At 39.4% G+C, this 15,887-nt stretch overlaps 1 long non-coding RNA gene across 1 annotated transcript; it reads right to left on the reverse strand.

The window, feature by feature from the left end:
* Positions 1-6,253: 6,253 nt before the first annotated feature.
* Positions 6,254-14,949, reverse strand: LOC112067853 (uncharacterized). The gene is made up of 3 exons (XR_002893429.2): positions 14,847-14,949; positions 13,793-13,903; positions 6,254-7,710 (listed from the first exon to the last, which is right to left on the reverse strand). It is a non-coding gene; the product is annotated as an uncharacterized lncRNA (long non-coding RNA).
* Positions 14,950-15,887: the final 938 nt, after the last annotated feature.

Genomic DNA, 15,887 nt, shown 5'->3' on the forward strand with positions numbered 1-15,887 from the left:
TAGTATCCTAGACTGTCCTAATAATCTAGTTGAGCATTCTAGATAATTGCTCCATCCCAGCCGAAATGTCCCATCCACATAGTAGGATTATATTTATTAATATTTCACCTTTATTTAACTATGGGTTATGGTATTTTAATATACATTTGACCATTTTAGTAATCAATTTAACTASCTAGTAAAATATTATTTTTTGTCTTTCAGATGGGCGGACTGGAAAACCAGTGACAACTTTCGGCTCTGCAGCTACCATTTTCCGATGGGAAAGAGAAATTGACCTGTATTTACAAGAAAATGTATCTATCTCATCCCCCATGGCAGAAGATGGAGATCCAGACTGTTGATTGGGAAACAAGAACAAATAATGAGACATGAGGATTGGGTGTTGAGGGACCACTTGTCACATTGTCCAAGGTGGATGGACATGAACATCCTGTGCATGGACATCCTGTGCCAGTGTGATCTGATCGCAAGCGTCCTGGTGTCCCTTTTATTCTATTTATTTAACCTTTATTTAACTAGTCAAGTCAGTTAAGAACAAATTCTTATTTACAATGTGGGCCTACCAAAAGGCCTCCTGTGGGGACGGGGGCCTRRGATTAAAAAAATATTTTGAAAATATTTATTAAACTGTAATTTTCACATGAGGACAAGTGCAGTTTTTCCATAAACTTTTAATTGATAACTTGGGATTTTATCACTTGACATATCAATCATATAGTGAGAAGGATACTACAAATCAGAACTGTGTGAATGCATGTACCACTCCGAATAAATACTGTGACTTTGAAGATCCGCCTCTGGTCATGAAACTACAGTACAGGCTGGATGTCTAAACAAAGTCAATTCTTAATATCAATAGATTTTTAGATTCATTCTCATCTACGACAACATTCTAGAACTGAGTTATCATTATCTAAGTCTGGTATCCCGGGTAATCTGGTTAATGATTATATAATTGATTAAGTGTCTCTTTCCTTGTAGAATGTTGACAGTTGTATAGAACACATTGTATTGCTAAGATGCTCAAACTTAACTTAATAGCTACACTCACCGACACAGTATAAACTTGAACCCTTATACTGACCCTGACCAAACCAGTAAGTTAGCACTCACTATAGCTGCACTTTTCCACATGGCCAGACTTAGAGTGGTCGTCTCCCCCTTTTAATGCTCATCCTTGAAAAATGACATAAGGTCTGAAATAGACACAAAAGTCGAAATACAGTACAATTATCTAGACTAATGATTTTTTKATSTACTGCTCTAACTAGCTAGCTAAAGTGTAGTCAGTGGCTAGCTAAGACAGAGAGATGGAACGGAAGAAGTTCAACACGACTCAATTAATTTCAATACAGCATATGGATTCATCATGGATTGGGCACAGGTCTCTAATCACACTGGTGAACAGTAGCTGAAAGTGTCGGATAGAGATGATGTGCAGGAGCTTCCTGCAGGAATTTGTAGTCTTGCTGAGGTCTTCTCTGTTGCTAATTAGCATTTCAACATTTTTTGAGTACATTTTGGTAAATATATTGATAAAACTCACCTTGTCAGAGAGAATTACACGGTTATCAAAAACGTCAGGCCAAGGTAAGCCAACACCAAACAAATACTTAGTTTGAAGTGTTTATAAAATTCACGATGTGAAAAATGAATGGTGAAAAAACAACTGGAACCATTTCTGTGTTTGACCGCTAGGTTTTATGGGTATAATGATGTGTCCACTGTGCCAGAGGGAATGTGTACAGACACGTGCCACAGTACTAGCTGGGCTACTAAAATGTTGCAGTGTGGGTTCGGTTTTTAAAGCTTAACAATGAATAACCATAAAACAAAACCTGCAACAAAACACCACGCAAAGGAGAAACATGTAGGTCTATTACAGCAACATTTGAGCAGTAGCCTAGGCTGGCTACTCACCTAGGCCTACAAGATATTTTATGTGCACCATACAGCGAAGCTGCATTCAACCGCACAGGTTACCCATGTAATGCAAAAAAATAAACATGTTTTAAGTTTAGGCTAAATGTTAAAACAGCCTAGCTACATTTTTGTTATTTGGAGTTATTAAATACTTGTTGATTTGGTTCACAGCTTATTATGCACATCTGCAAGCACAGCAGCAAAGGCTGGACAAATATAATTTCTCTCTTGTTTTAATATGTAAAAAATGCTATATACAGCATCCTTTGTATAAAAGTGGACATTATAAGGTGCCATTTTTTTTTTTAATAAAACAATGGCCAGTTTGAGTTGCAGTTGTATGCATGTTTTTATTTTAAACAAACATAATAAGCTGTCTGGCCCTTGCGCTGATTGAGTTTGACACCCGTTATAGGGCATGCAATTTAAATGCATTGACCTTTGCTTACAGTAAAAATCATGTATTTCATCAAATTTGATGATACTTAGATGAAAATGACTGCAGCTGGTAAATTGAGAAAGTTGATCATAAAGTTACTGGTCCCCTCCCCCATGTCAAACGCCTGGATTCAGGAGGCAGGCATTAATGTTATAAACCAATGGTAGCATCATATAATCGTAACTAATATAACTATGGAACGCATTAAAACCGTCATCACATGTGCGCATCATATGTGCCACTAGAGATTCTGGGTTCGAGTCAACTCTGTTGCCGCCGGCACAATTGGCACAGCTTTGTCCGGGTTAGTGGAGGGCTTGGCCGGCAGGGACTCCTGTGGCGGACCGGGCGCAGTGCACGCTGACACGTTTGCCAGGTGTAAGGTGTTTCCTCCTCCGGATGGCTTCCGGGTTAAGTGGGCATCGTGTCAAGAAGAAGCAGCGCGGTTGTGTTTTGGAGGACGCACGGATCTCGACCTTCGCCTCTCCCGAGTCCATACAGGAGTTGCAGCGATGAGACAGGACTGTAACTATCAATTGGATACCACGAAAAAGGGGTTTAAAAAAAAGATAGCTCAAGCAGAAAGATGCTGGTAGCTAACGCCTTTTCATTCGTGTTGTTTTTAGAAAACAAGCTAATTTACTTACCAGCATGCCGGGAAAATGTCATAGTGTTAATTTACAGGGTACACTATTTTAGAAGAAGTAACACATTCGACACCAGTGGCTGTTTTTTCACTTCGGGTGGACAGGCTACACCGACAATTAGGATTATGTATGTGCGCATTTCGAGCGAAATTCCTTTATCAATTGGGGAGAACATCCGATGGGTCTTGCCAGGAAGCTAACCCTGAAGACGGATGCAGTACCATCATTGACACTTCCCACCAGGATATGTGATATGTGAAAGTGCAAAGTACGATTGACTTAATATTGGTGTCTGATAAATCTAAAATATCGCAGAGTGAAGTAATAGTATATGGAATCAGTGATCATTTTATTAAATGTTGCACAAGGAGAATTTTTAAAGATATATTTAAGTGTCACAAACCGTTAGAATCAGAGGACTCAACAAATACTGTTAAAAAGTTTAGGGAGGAAGTGGGTAAAATTGACTGGTCAATTAGATAGTGTAGCGGTAGACAGTGCCTGAGAAGTCTTTGAATGTAGATTCCTTGATGTGGTGAATGTGATGGCTCCCATTAGACGGGTCAGGATAAAGCAGAGATCTAGCCCTTGGTTTAATCATGAGATTCTAAAATCTATCCAAGCAAGGAATAAGGCCTTTAAAAAATGTAAGAACTCTCAAGAGCAGCATGATTTTGTCCTATATAAACATCACAGAAATGAAGCACAGAGCAGGATGGATGAAGCTAAGGGGGGTTTCTTTGCTGAGAAAATAATTGAGAACAAAAATGACCCTAAAAAGCTTTGGAAATCATTTAAGGAACTAGGCTGTAGTAGTACTACCAAAAACAAACTTAACAGTATTGGATTGAACATCAAGGGGGAGATGGTATGAAAAAGCAGAGGTTGCCAATGAATTCAATTCTTTTAATTACTTCTGTTGCCAGCAAGCTGATTAGCAAGCTGCCCACCAGTTCTGGTTTGTATGGATGCAACCAAGTCAATAAGTATTATGTATAAAAAGGGGATAAAGTCTGACCCTGGGAWTTATAGTCCTGTATCTATCCTCTGTGTAACATCAAAGATCCTGGAGAGAATTGTACATGAGCAAATGCATGAATATGTTAACAAACAGGGTCTAATGTATGATTTTCAGTCGGGTTTTAGAAAAACATACTCCACTGATTCATGTCTACTTTACTTGACTGACTTCATCAGGAAAGAGATTGATGATGGAAATCGGTGTGGAATGGTACTGCCTGACCTACAGAAGGCCTTTGATACAGTTAACCACTGTCTCCTAATCTCCAAACTGGAGGCACTGGGGTTAAGCAGTATCCATCTATGCTGGGTAAAGTCCTATTTATCAGAAAGGGTGCAAGTAGTAGAGGTAAATGGTTCTGTCTCAGGCAAAACCAATGCGTTGTGGAGTTCCGCAGGGGAGCATGCTTGGGCCTCTGCTGTTTTTATTGTATATTAATGATATGAAAGATGCTTGTTCTTGCTGTCTTTTTCTTTATGCGGATGACTCTACACTTTTGGTGTCTCACAAAAGTAAAACTGTTGGAGAGCATACTTGGCACAGAGTTTACTAACATTAGCAAATGGCTTGGAGATAATAAGCCATCTCTGCACTTTTGTCTAGAAAGTCCAAGCTGCTTGATAAGGACTCCATGAAAGTGCTAGCTACTGCCCTCATTCAATGCCATTTTGACTATGGTAGTACTTCCTGGTTTGGATAGCCCAGAACAAGCTGATTGGGGTAGTATTGAAGGTGAGTCCACATACTCACATAGGCAGGAGCTGCTTCCAGGAACTAAACTGGCTGCCTGTTGAGGCTAGGATGTCCCAGATTAGACTAGGTTTGGTTTACAGGAGTATTCATGGTCCTGCGCCCAGATATCTAAGTGATTACTTTCCTCATGTTAGGGATGCACACAATCACAGCACCAGATCAGGTGTTGCTGATGTGTGCTTATACAGGTTCAGGAGTAATGCTGGGAAAGGTACTTTCTTGTACACTGGAGCCTCAGAATGGAATGAGTTGCCTCTGCCTATAAAAACAACGTCCTCTCTGGGCAGCTTTAAAAAATTAAGTAAAAATATGTTTATCTTCTGTGCCCATATGAATAACCCCTATGATGTAACTGGAATGATGAGATAGATGTTCTTCTTCTCTGTTTTTGTTTTATTATTTCACTGCCATACTGTGTTCGATCTTGTCTAGCCATCTTGTCTCAAGAGGACCACAATGGAAATAAGTCCCAGACTTTATTGTGTGTTATCCTCAATGATTTTATTAATGTGCATAACATTTTTGAAGTTTTATGTGTGCTTGTTTTTTTTAACTTGTTGAATTAATAAACTAAACTAAAAAAGTGGATCTTGCAAGCACTGATCATAAGTAATAAGTATCAGTTTGATGAGTCTGACTTCTGTTTTGACTTCTGAATGCTATATTTTCTGTAACACACCTGATAGTCATGATGTCTTTTGTTCATCCATCCCTAAAGGACTGCATGGTCAAGCTGACGTCTGCATTGGCCATGCAGTATTTACGTTGATACGGACTCTACAGAAGTCAGGGCATTCATAGTTTTTATGCTTCGTGGAGCAGCGCAGAGCTGTTGTCAAGGAAGTGAGTTTGTTTGTACAGGACCTCCCACCCCCACCTATCGTCAACCAATCATGTCAATGCGGAGCTATACGGAGCCCTCTGAATTGTTACAACATTTGGGAGGCGCACAGCGATGCGGTCCAGAGCAAAATTCTGCCTTTGCGTGCTTCTGGAGGATCCGCATGTGCGTCACACCCTCCATACGAAGCCTTCCACCACATTTTAGAATCAAGCCTAAATAGGCTATAAGCATCCTAGGTCGAACTGCCAGCACACAGCTGACACGAAGTAATGTCGTCCGCAAAAGAAGTTGTGGTGTGTATTGTATTTGTAATTTACCCCTGACAATCATTTTCTGCCATTGTGTGGGTTGTTGTCTTATAGTTGATGTAGCTTGTGTCATTGGGGCTAATCATGATGATTCATTTTGTCTTCCCACCATCATTAAGCTGTTTCGATAGAGTAGATGTTACATTTTCTAAATTGTCTGCACAGTTTCCCAGGCAACCACCGGCAGCAGAAATGCTGTGATACAAAATCAGCTTTCCCTGGGGGATATGCTGTGAAGCCTGTGAAGACAGACCAAAGGGGGATATGCTGTGAAGACAGACACCATACTGTAAGTCGTAGTTGTTCATTTCAAATCAATTGAGCATTTCAGGCACACAACTTCCAAATACAAACAATGATAATTTTCACAAAAAAGTGCACAACCAAATATTGCATATTTCAAATTGAGTACTTCAAAAACACCAAAACTTTGCGTAGAATGAGTAGATCACAACATCAACGAATTGATAACATCATAACTCAGAACAGTAAATAAAAGGAAATTATATTCACTACCCATTTAACAAACACTTCCCTTTTCAAAAACATTACAGGCAATGGGGATGACTGAAGCAAAAGTGGGTGACTGAAGCCTGCTTGATTGAAGTGGGGTACATGGGTTCCTCTCCCACTCCCCTCCCCATAAATCTCTAGTTGGTTGCATTTCCTAAAGCTTAAGTAATTCACGTGATATGTCACATTTTGTTACTTTGTATATATATTTTTTCATTTGGATGGGAAATTAGTTTGACAAATTGTACGAATCAATGGAGTCCTGCATACTGTAGGCCGGGCCAGGTGCCTATATTAGGCTTACTGCTCTAATAWTTTTTTTTTATGTCAAATGTTTCACTGTTATTTCTCAATATTTTGGCTATGCTGGCCTATTTTTAAATGCTCAAATACATGTCTGATCAATACATACAATTCTGAACATAGTCATAATGCCAATGCAGTCACCAATCATGGGCCATGATGATGTTATGTCCTCATCAGAGCTGTCCAAGCACACGAGAAGACAGTATAACAGACAGAGGTGGGAAAAAACGAAGTAGCTGTAAAGAGCCACGTTTGTTCATCAATCACTCTTTTATTTGTCACGTGTTATAAATGAGAACTTCACTCTTCAACTCTCATCTTATCCCATATCTATATTAATAGACTCGATTTGTGGATAAATCCTAAGCTTGTCCATGCTTAAAGGCAAATTGATTCATCTAATGTAATATAAGGCAAGTTAAGAAACATCTGTATGAAACATCTGTAGTCCTTTTTCATAAAACAAGAGAGTAATGTAAACGGTGATTAAAATGGGTGATCTGAACTTAAAATTGGAAAATGCTCTAGCGTTATGATTAGAAAACATTTTGTAGGAAAACTTCATACTTTTCCATCATGATATAAAACAAGACAATATTTTGAACGTTGTGATAATCTCTGTTTAAACAGTGCATTGCATTTTGTCCTAAAATATGTTCTGGGTCAAAGAAGATTATTTATTTTCCGAGTAATGTTAGGTGTGTATATAAAAAAGTTAGCAGATAAAAGTTCACAGCATGCCATGACTACTCATTATTTGCTGAGGAAGTGGTGGTGTAGTCTATAAAGACTATAGACTCTGTTCTGCAGCAGGGTCTTCCTGGTGGAGTCAGTGTTGTTTGGGCCTGTGGGCAGGTTTGTATTTGAGAAGCAGGCCGAGAGGCAAAGCCAAACAGCACTGTCTGAACAAAATAGAGGCAAACTAGTCCTTGTGCCGTCCATCCCCTTTGTCACTGTGAAGACACACACACACACACACAAGGCAGTTCAGTCTTCAGTGTCAATAACTACAGCATAATGGCCTTTAAGGTATTGAGTAGATTCCAAATTGGCAAATATAAAGAGAGGTGACAGAAGCCTGTAAGATCTTAAATGTAACTAGACTTGCAGTTATACAGTGCCCCCTTCTGGACAAAACAAAACATGATGAGGGATGGTACACTAGAAGAATCACAACACTATTGCATTCGGTAAAGTCAACAGTATCTCTATTACTGCTTTCCCTTTCATAGGATTTACGGTATTTAGCCTGTACATTTTTGGCAATGTTTATATTACCCCCTTACAAACAGACCCATTTTTACCATATTCTCATCTACATACACCTTTTATACCTCCCGTGCACATGCCGGGGAAAGAGTGGTAGTTGTGGTGGGCGTCTATTTTTATAAATCCATTGAGAATATACACCATACATTTTTTTATCCATTATTATTAAAAACAACATAAGACTAACACAATTTATTTTCAAAAGAATATAATAGCATATTTTGAGTTTAATTAGGCCTGTTACGGGTTTGTGCAGCCATGGCTGCACCATCGAAATGAAATCAAGACACACCTACCCGATCACAGTCAAGACACCAATGGTGGAAAAGTACCCAATTGTCATACTTGTGAAAAATAAATGATACCTTAATAGAAAATGACTCAAAGTGAAAGTCACCCAGTTAAATACTATTTGAGTAAGTCTAAAAGTTTGATATTAAATATACGTAAGCATCAAAAGTAAATGTAAATGCTAAATTATACAATGCATTCAGAAATTATTCCAGAACCCTTCTCTTTTTCCACATTTTGTTACGTTACAGCCTTATACTAAAATTGATTAAATAAAACTTTTCCTCATCAATCTAACCACAATACCCCATAATGACAACGCGAAAACAGCTTTTTAGAAAATGTTAGCAAGTTTATTCAAAGTAGAAAACATAAGTATTCAGACCCTTTGCTATGAGACTCAAAATTGACCTCAGGTGCATCCTGTTTCCATTGATCATCCTTGAGATGTTTCTACAACTTGATTTGAGTCCACCTGTGATAAATTCAATTGATTGGACATTATTTGGAAAGGCACACACATGTCTATATAAGATCCCACAGTTGACAGTGCATGTCAGAGCAAAAACAAAGCCATGAGATTGAAAGAAATGTCTGTAGAGCTCCGAGACAGGATTGTGTCGAGGCACAGATCTGGGGAAGGGTACCAAAACATTTCTCTAGCATAGAAGGTCCCCAATTACACAGTGACCTCCATCATTCTTTTCATTATCTTTTTTTTTTACCCCCTTTTTCTCCCCAATTTCATGCGATCCAATTACAATCTTGTTTCATTGCTGCAACTCCCCAACGGGCTCGGGATAGGCGAAGGTCGAGTCATGCGTCCTCCGAAACATGACCAGCCAAACCGCTCTTCTTAACACCGCCCACTTAACCCGGAAGCCAGCCGCACCAATGTGCCGGAGGAAACACCGTTAAACTGATGACGAAGTCAGCCTGCAGGGACCCAGACCGCCACAAGCCGTCGCTAGAGCCCCCCCGGCCAAACCCTCCCCTAACCCGGATGATGCTGGGCCAATTTTGCGCCACTCTATGTGACTCCTGGTCACTGCTGGTTGTGACACAGCCTGGGATCCAACCAATGTCTGTGGTGACGCCTCAAGCACTGCGATGCACTGCCTTAGACCGCTGCGCCACTCGGGAGGCCGGCCTCCATCATTCTTAAACGGAAGAAGTTTGGAACCACCAAGACTCGGGGGAGAAAGGCCTTGGTCAGGGAGGTGACCAAGAACCCGATGGTCACGCTGACAGAGCCCCATAGTTCCTCTATGGAGATGGGAGAACCTTCTAGGACAATCTCTGGAGTACTCCACCAACCAGGCCTTTATGATAGTGGCCAGACGGAAGCCACTCCTTAGGCACATGACAGCCCGCTTAGAGTTTGCCAAAAGGCACCCAAAGGACTCTCAGACCATGAGAAACAAAATTCTCTGGTCTGATGAAATCAAGATTGAACTCTTTGGCCTGAATGCCAAGCGTCACGTCTGCAGGAAATCTGGCACCATCCCTACGGTGAAGCATGGTGGTGGCAGCATCATGCTGTGGGGATGTTTTTCAGAGGCAGGGACATGAAGACTAGTCAGAATTGAGGGAAAGATGAAAGGAGCAAAGTACAGCGAGATCCTTGATGAAAATCTGCTCCAGAGAGCTCAGGACCTCAGACAGGGACTAAAGTTCACATTCCAACAGGAAAATGACCCTAAGCACACAGACAAGACATTGCAGGAGTGGCTTTGGGGCAAGTCTCTGTTTCCATTGATAATTTTTGGAGAGACCTGAAAATAACTGTGCAGTATCACTCCCCATCCAATGTGACAGAGCTTGAGAGGATCTGCAGAAAAGAATGGGAGAAACTCCCCAAAAACAGTTGTGCAAAGTTTGTAGCGTCATACCCAAGAAGACTTGAGGCTGTAATCGCTGCCAAAAGTGCTTCAACAAAGTACTGAGTAAAGGGTCTGAATACTTATGTAAATGTAATAGTTTTTAAAATTTTGTATACATTTGCAAACATTTCTAAAAACCTGTTTTTGCTTTGTCATTATGGGGTATTGTGTGTAGATTGATGAGGATTCTTTTTTAATCCATTTTAGAATAAGACTAATGTTACAAAATGTGAAAAGTCAATGGGTCTGAATACTTTTCAAAGGCACTGTAGGCCTATATATCAATCTTGAACAGGATGTTCTATTTTGTATGCAATTTGAATGGAATTGATGGAGAGAAAGACAGAGAGTGGTCACTTGTGCATTGATTTAAAGCAACGATATAGTGTTTTGAAACTCTGCAGCTGTAATAAAAAAATAAAACATYTTTACAATTAAAAAATAAGGTGATCCCCAAAAGCCTGATGTAGATGTGTATATTAGACATGCATTCAATCTCTATATTACTGTACCATAGGCTATGTTGCAGAAAATGTAGGTCTACCTATCACAATAACAAAAAAAAGTTACCATGAGATGATAGGTCTACATACTGAGATGGGCTGCTTCATCATGCAGTGACCAGAAAGATGGCCGTAGAGAATCCAGATTTAGACATATCATTTTAAAAGTTCAATTTCACATCATGCTGTTCATATAAATAATTTATTATAATGTACCGGTTTCTCGCAGTTATTTATCCTGGGAAAAGGGAGTGGTTTTGGGTGGTAAATCTTGGTAACCGGGTTCCTGCCATTCAACCCTCTACATTAAAAAAGAAAAGGTATCTGTGACCAACAGATGCATATCTGTATTCCCAGTCATGTGAAATCCATARATTAGGGCCTAATGAATTTTTTTATTGACTGATTTCCTTATGAACTTTAACTCAGTAAAATCTTTGAAATTGTTGCATGTTGCATTTATATTTTTGTTCAGTGTAGATGTGAAAATTAAAAGATAAAACCTACACTAGATAAGCAGGCTACCAACAGCCAAATTGCACCCTTTTCACCTGTTCCACAGATTTTTTTAAATGGACTTTGAACAAGATACTGCATTATCTATAGGGCTATCTTTGGCTGATAAATAGGCCTAGTAAGAGAAATGTCAATGGCTACAAGAATATCATTACCTTTCCACTATGCAGCAGAACTCTAGTTACCCACTCAACCTGCACTCAGAGCATTTTGTATTATTCTGTACGTAAATCCGAGACCCTCCATTTAGTATGTTACATTTGGTATGGTTACATAAGACAGATGGTTACTTAAGGCAAAAACGAAAGTAGGATGGTTGGTTGGGGTGGATGGGTAAGCGTATAATGCAAGCCAAAGGTTGCGAGTTCAAATCTCATCACAGACAACTTTAGCTTTTTAGCTAATTAGCAACTTTTCAACTACTTACTACTTTTTAGCTACTTTGCATGTTAGCTAACCCTTCCCCTAACCTTTTTAGTTAACCATTCCCCTAGCCCTTTTAAACCTAACTCCTAACCTTAACCCCTAGCCTAGTTAACGTTAGCGAGCTAGCTAACATTAGCCATCTAGCTAGAATTCATAACATATACGTTTTGATAATTGGTAACGTATTATACATCTTGCAAATTCATAACATTGTACGTTTGGAAATTCGTACCGTATTAWACGAATTGTAATATCATACGAAATGTTTATTTTATGAATTTATTTTACCCTTATTTTACCAGATATGTTGAATCAGAACACACTCATTTACAGCAACAACCTGGGGAATAGTTACAGGGGAGAGGGGGGATGAATGAGCCAATTGGAAGCTGGGGATGATTAGGTGGCCATAATGGTATGAGGACCAGATTAGGAATTTAGCCAGGACACTGAGGTTGACACCCCTACTCTTACGATAAGTGCCATAGGATCTTTAGTGACCACAGAGAGTCAGGACACGCGTTTAATGTCCCATCCAAAAGACGGCACCCTACACCGGGCAATGTCCCCAATGACTGCCCTGGGGCATTGGATATACAGTAAATTCAGAAAGTATTCARACCCTTTGACTTTTTCCACATTTTGWTAAGTTACAGCCTTATTCTAAAATCTATTAAATWGTTTTTTTCCCTCATCAATCTACGCACAATACCCAATCATGAAGCAAATATCACCTTTACATAAGTATTCAGATCCTTTACTCAGTACTTTGTTGGCAGCGATTACAGCCTCCAATCTTCTTGGGTATGAAGCTACAAGCTTGGCACACCTGTATTTGGGGAGTTTCTCCCATTCTTCTCTGCAGATCCTCTCAATCTCTGTCAGGTTGGATGGGGAGCGTCGCTGCACAGCTATTTTCAGGTCTCTCCATTGATGTTCGATCGGGTTTAAGTCCAGGCTCTGGCTGAGCCACTCAAGGACATTCAGAGTCTTGTCCTGAAGCCACTCATGCATTGTCTTGTCTGTGTGGTTAGGGTTGTTGTCCTGTTGGAAGGTGAACTTTAGTCCCAGTCTGAGGTCCTGAGCTCTCTGGAGCAGGTTTTCACCAAGGATCTCTACTTTGCTCCATTCATCTTGCCCTCAATCCTGACTAATCTCTCATTCCCTGCCGCTGAAAGCCATCCCCACAGCATGATGCTGCCACCACCATGCTTCACCGTAGGGATGGTGCCAGGTTTCCTCCAGACGTGATGCTTGGCATTCAGGCCAAAGAGTTCAATCGTGCTTTCATCAGACCAGAGAATTTTGTTTACGTGCCTTTTTGCAAACTCCAAGCGGGCTGTGATGTGCCTTACTTAGGAGTGGCTTCTGTCTGGCTACTYTACCATAAATTCCTGATTGGTAGAGTGCTGCAGAGATGGTTGTCCTTCTGGAAGGTTCTCCCATCTCCACAGATGAACTCTGGAGCTGTGTCAGAGTGACCATCGGGTTCTTGGTCACCTCCCTGACCAAGGCCCTTATACCCCAATTGCTCCGTTTGGCTRGGCGGCCAGCTCTAGGAAGAGTCTTGATGGTTCCAGATTCTTCCATTTAAGAATGATGGAGGCCACTGTGTTAATGGGGACCTTCAATGCTAGAGAAATGTTTTGGTACCCTTCCCCAGATCTGTGCCTCGACACAATCCTGTCTCGGAGCTCTATGGACAATTCCATCGACATCATGGCTTGGTTTTTGCTCTAACGTGCAGTGTCAACTGTCGGATCTTATATAGACAGGTGTGTGCCTTTCCAAATCATGTCCAATCAATTGAATTTACCACAGGTGGACTCCAATCAAGTTGTAGAAACATCTCAAGGATGATCAATGGAAACAGGAGGCACCRGAGCTCAATTTCGAGTGTCATAGCAAAGGGTCTGAATACTTATGTAAATAAGGTTTATTTTTTTACATTTGCAAACATTTCTAAAAACCTGTTTCTGCTTTGTCATTATGGGGTATTGTGTGTAGATTTTAATGAGGAATACAATTAATTTAATCCATTTTAGAATAAGGCTGTAACATAACAAAATGTGGAAAAAGTCGAGGGATCTGAATACTTTCCAAATGCACTGTATCTATATTTTTAGACCAGAGTAAAGAGTACATACTGCTGACCCTCCAACACCACTTCCCGCAGCATCTGGTCTCCCATCCAGGGACCAACCCTGCTTAGCTATAGAGGCAAGCCAGCCGTGGGATACAGGGTGGTAAGCTGCTGCCTAAAATAGAAAATGGGAGATCCACAAATTAATACATCCCATATGAAACGTAACATACCATACTAAATGGAGTGTATCGTATTTAAGTATAGAATAATACGAAATGCTCTGAAACTAGCTCGATACAATCCACACTCAGTAGGCCTAACCAGTTTTCCAGTTGTCCAACCATTTTATGCAAGTAAAGTACATGTTGGTTAAAAAAAAATCACGCCCGGCCTGATGGAAACGGCACATTTGTCGGTAAACTTTCCAAATGTCGACAAAACAAAATACTCTAATCAAGGTGAGATATTTTTTGTCGGTAAAATCAATTACGCGAGAAATACCGGTGGTAATGGTATTAGGACCAAATATTTATATAATAAACATCATATCGAAGTAAACTTGGAGTCACGCGAGGATGTCATGTGTTGTGTGGTCCTACGAGTCGGGAAAACATGCAGTTTATTATAATACATATTAATTTCTGATTTTACAATATTCGCATTCCAATTGGATGGAAACCTAGCTAGTGATTGCAATAATAGATAAATGATTAGTCGGTAATTACAATGGCATTCATAAAATATAAAATGTTTAACTTTTTTTTTTAAAGATTCAAATTAAGGTACATTTGCAGATAATTAATATTAAACTCGCAAGGTTGATGACCTGGCTAAAAGTTAATTGGAAGCGCAACATCTAGGCTAACTTCAAAAGCTAAATAGCGTGCTACTACGCCATGGACTTCATGGGAATTGAATAATAAACAACAAAAACTCATGTCTGAATAAATGACAGAAAATTGTCTGAGTTAAATAGAGATCCATCCGGAGTCCATTCGTGGTGACACCTTGGCTATGTTTATGATACGGTGGCAGTGGCACAGAGTGAACTTAACAGTTTTCTTTATAAATGCTGTGGTATTTCTTCAAAATCATTCACGTTTTGTGGCACTCACCTACTGTGAAGATTCCCATCGAAAGCGTCACTGTTGTTATCCAAAAAAGACTGCTGCTTCTGAAATAATTACGGCCATGGTAGCTTTCAACTGGTCCCTCTGTCAAATCAGTACATGCAACAATAACAGTGGAAATGCTTGTGTACCGTAGTAGACTGGCCACATACATACTTACTTATTAAGGAAGTTTCTTATAAAAATGATTCATAAATATTATCCTGCCAACCACTATATGAAGAAGTTTTTAAAAAACAAATCCAAATTGTACCTTTTGTAATGACCACACAGAAACAGTGTTGTATCTTTTTTGGCATTRTATTCATGTAAGGAATCTGGCGAGACATCAGTAGATTTATAATTGAACACATTTATGAAGATTGTACACTTATGGAGATGTGCTGYTTGGATTCTCTACTTATGATAAAATTCTTTCAACTTATTTCTGTAATTCATTTCATTATTCTTTTGGCCAAATTTCATATTCACAAATGTACATTTACAAACAAAACACCACATTTTAAGACAAATACTCTGCCAACAAAAAAGCTGTTAGAATTATAACTGTGTGTATGCCTCTTAAGGCCCTTGTGTAATGTGATATTGTACCCCCTAGCCCAAATGTCCTTTGTATATTCTTTATATATACTTGTGTACTTTTTGTATTGATTTGTCGTTAATAAAAATGTATAAAAATGAAATGAACATTTTTAAATAAAACAAACAACAAAAAACAAAAACAAAAACGTAGTAGACTGCTGTCTGTTTGATGTTCAGTGCTATTCGCGATTCTAAACCCTAACCATAACCCTTTACCTAACCTTAACTATTTAAAATGTTAACTTCAATGGGGTATAGCATGGACCCTGTCTGAATAGGGTTAGGCTATTGTGGGTAAATCTTTCTTTCAGTCATATGATATCATCCAAGGAATGATAGGAATTGCTTTGAATGTGTGCATGCATAAAACATTTTATTTTTTAACATTTATAATATATAGGCTATATATTTCTTTATTTTGCTGATGCTTTGTGTTTTTTTTCT

The sequence above is a fragment of the Salvelinus sp. IW2-2015 genome, linkage group LG25 (assembly GCF_002910315.2).
Source record: "Salvelinus sp. IW2-2015 linkage group LG25, ASM291031v2, whole genome shotgun sequence".
Taxonomy (NCBI): domain Eukaryota; kingdom Metazoa; phylum Chordata; class Actinopteri; order Salmoniformes; family Salmonidae; genus Salvelinus; species Salvelinus sp. IW2-2015.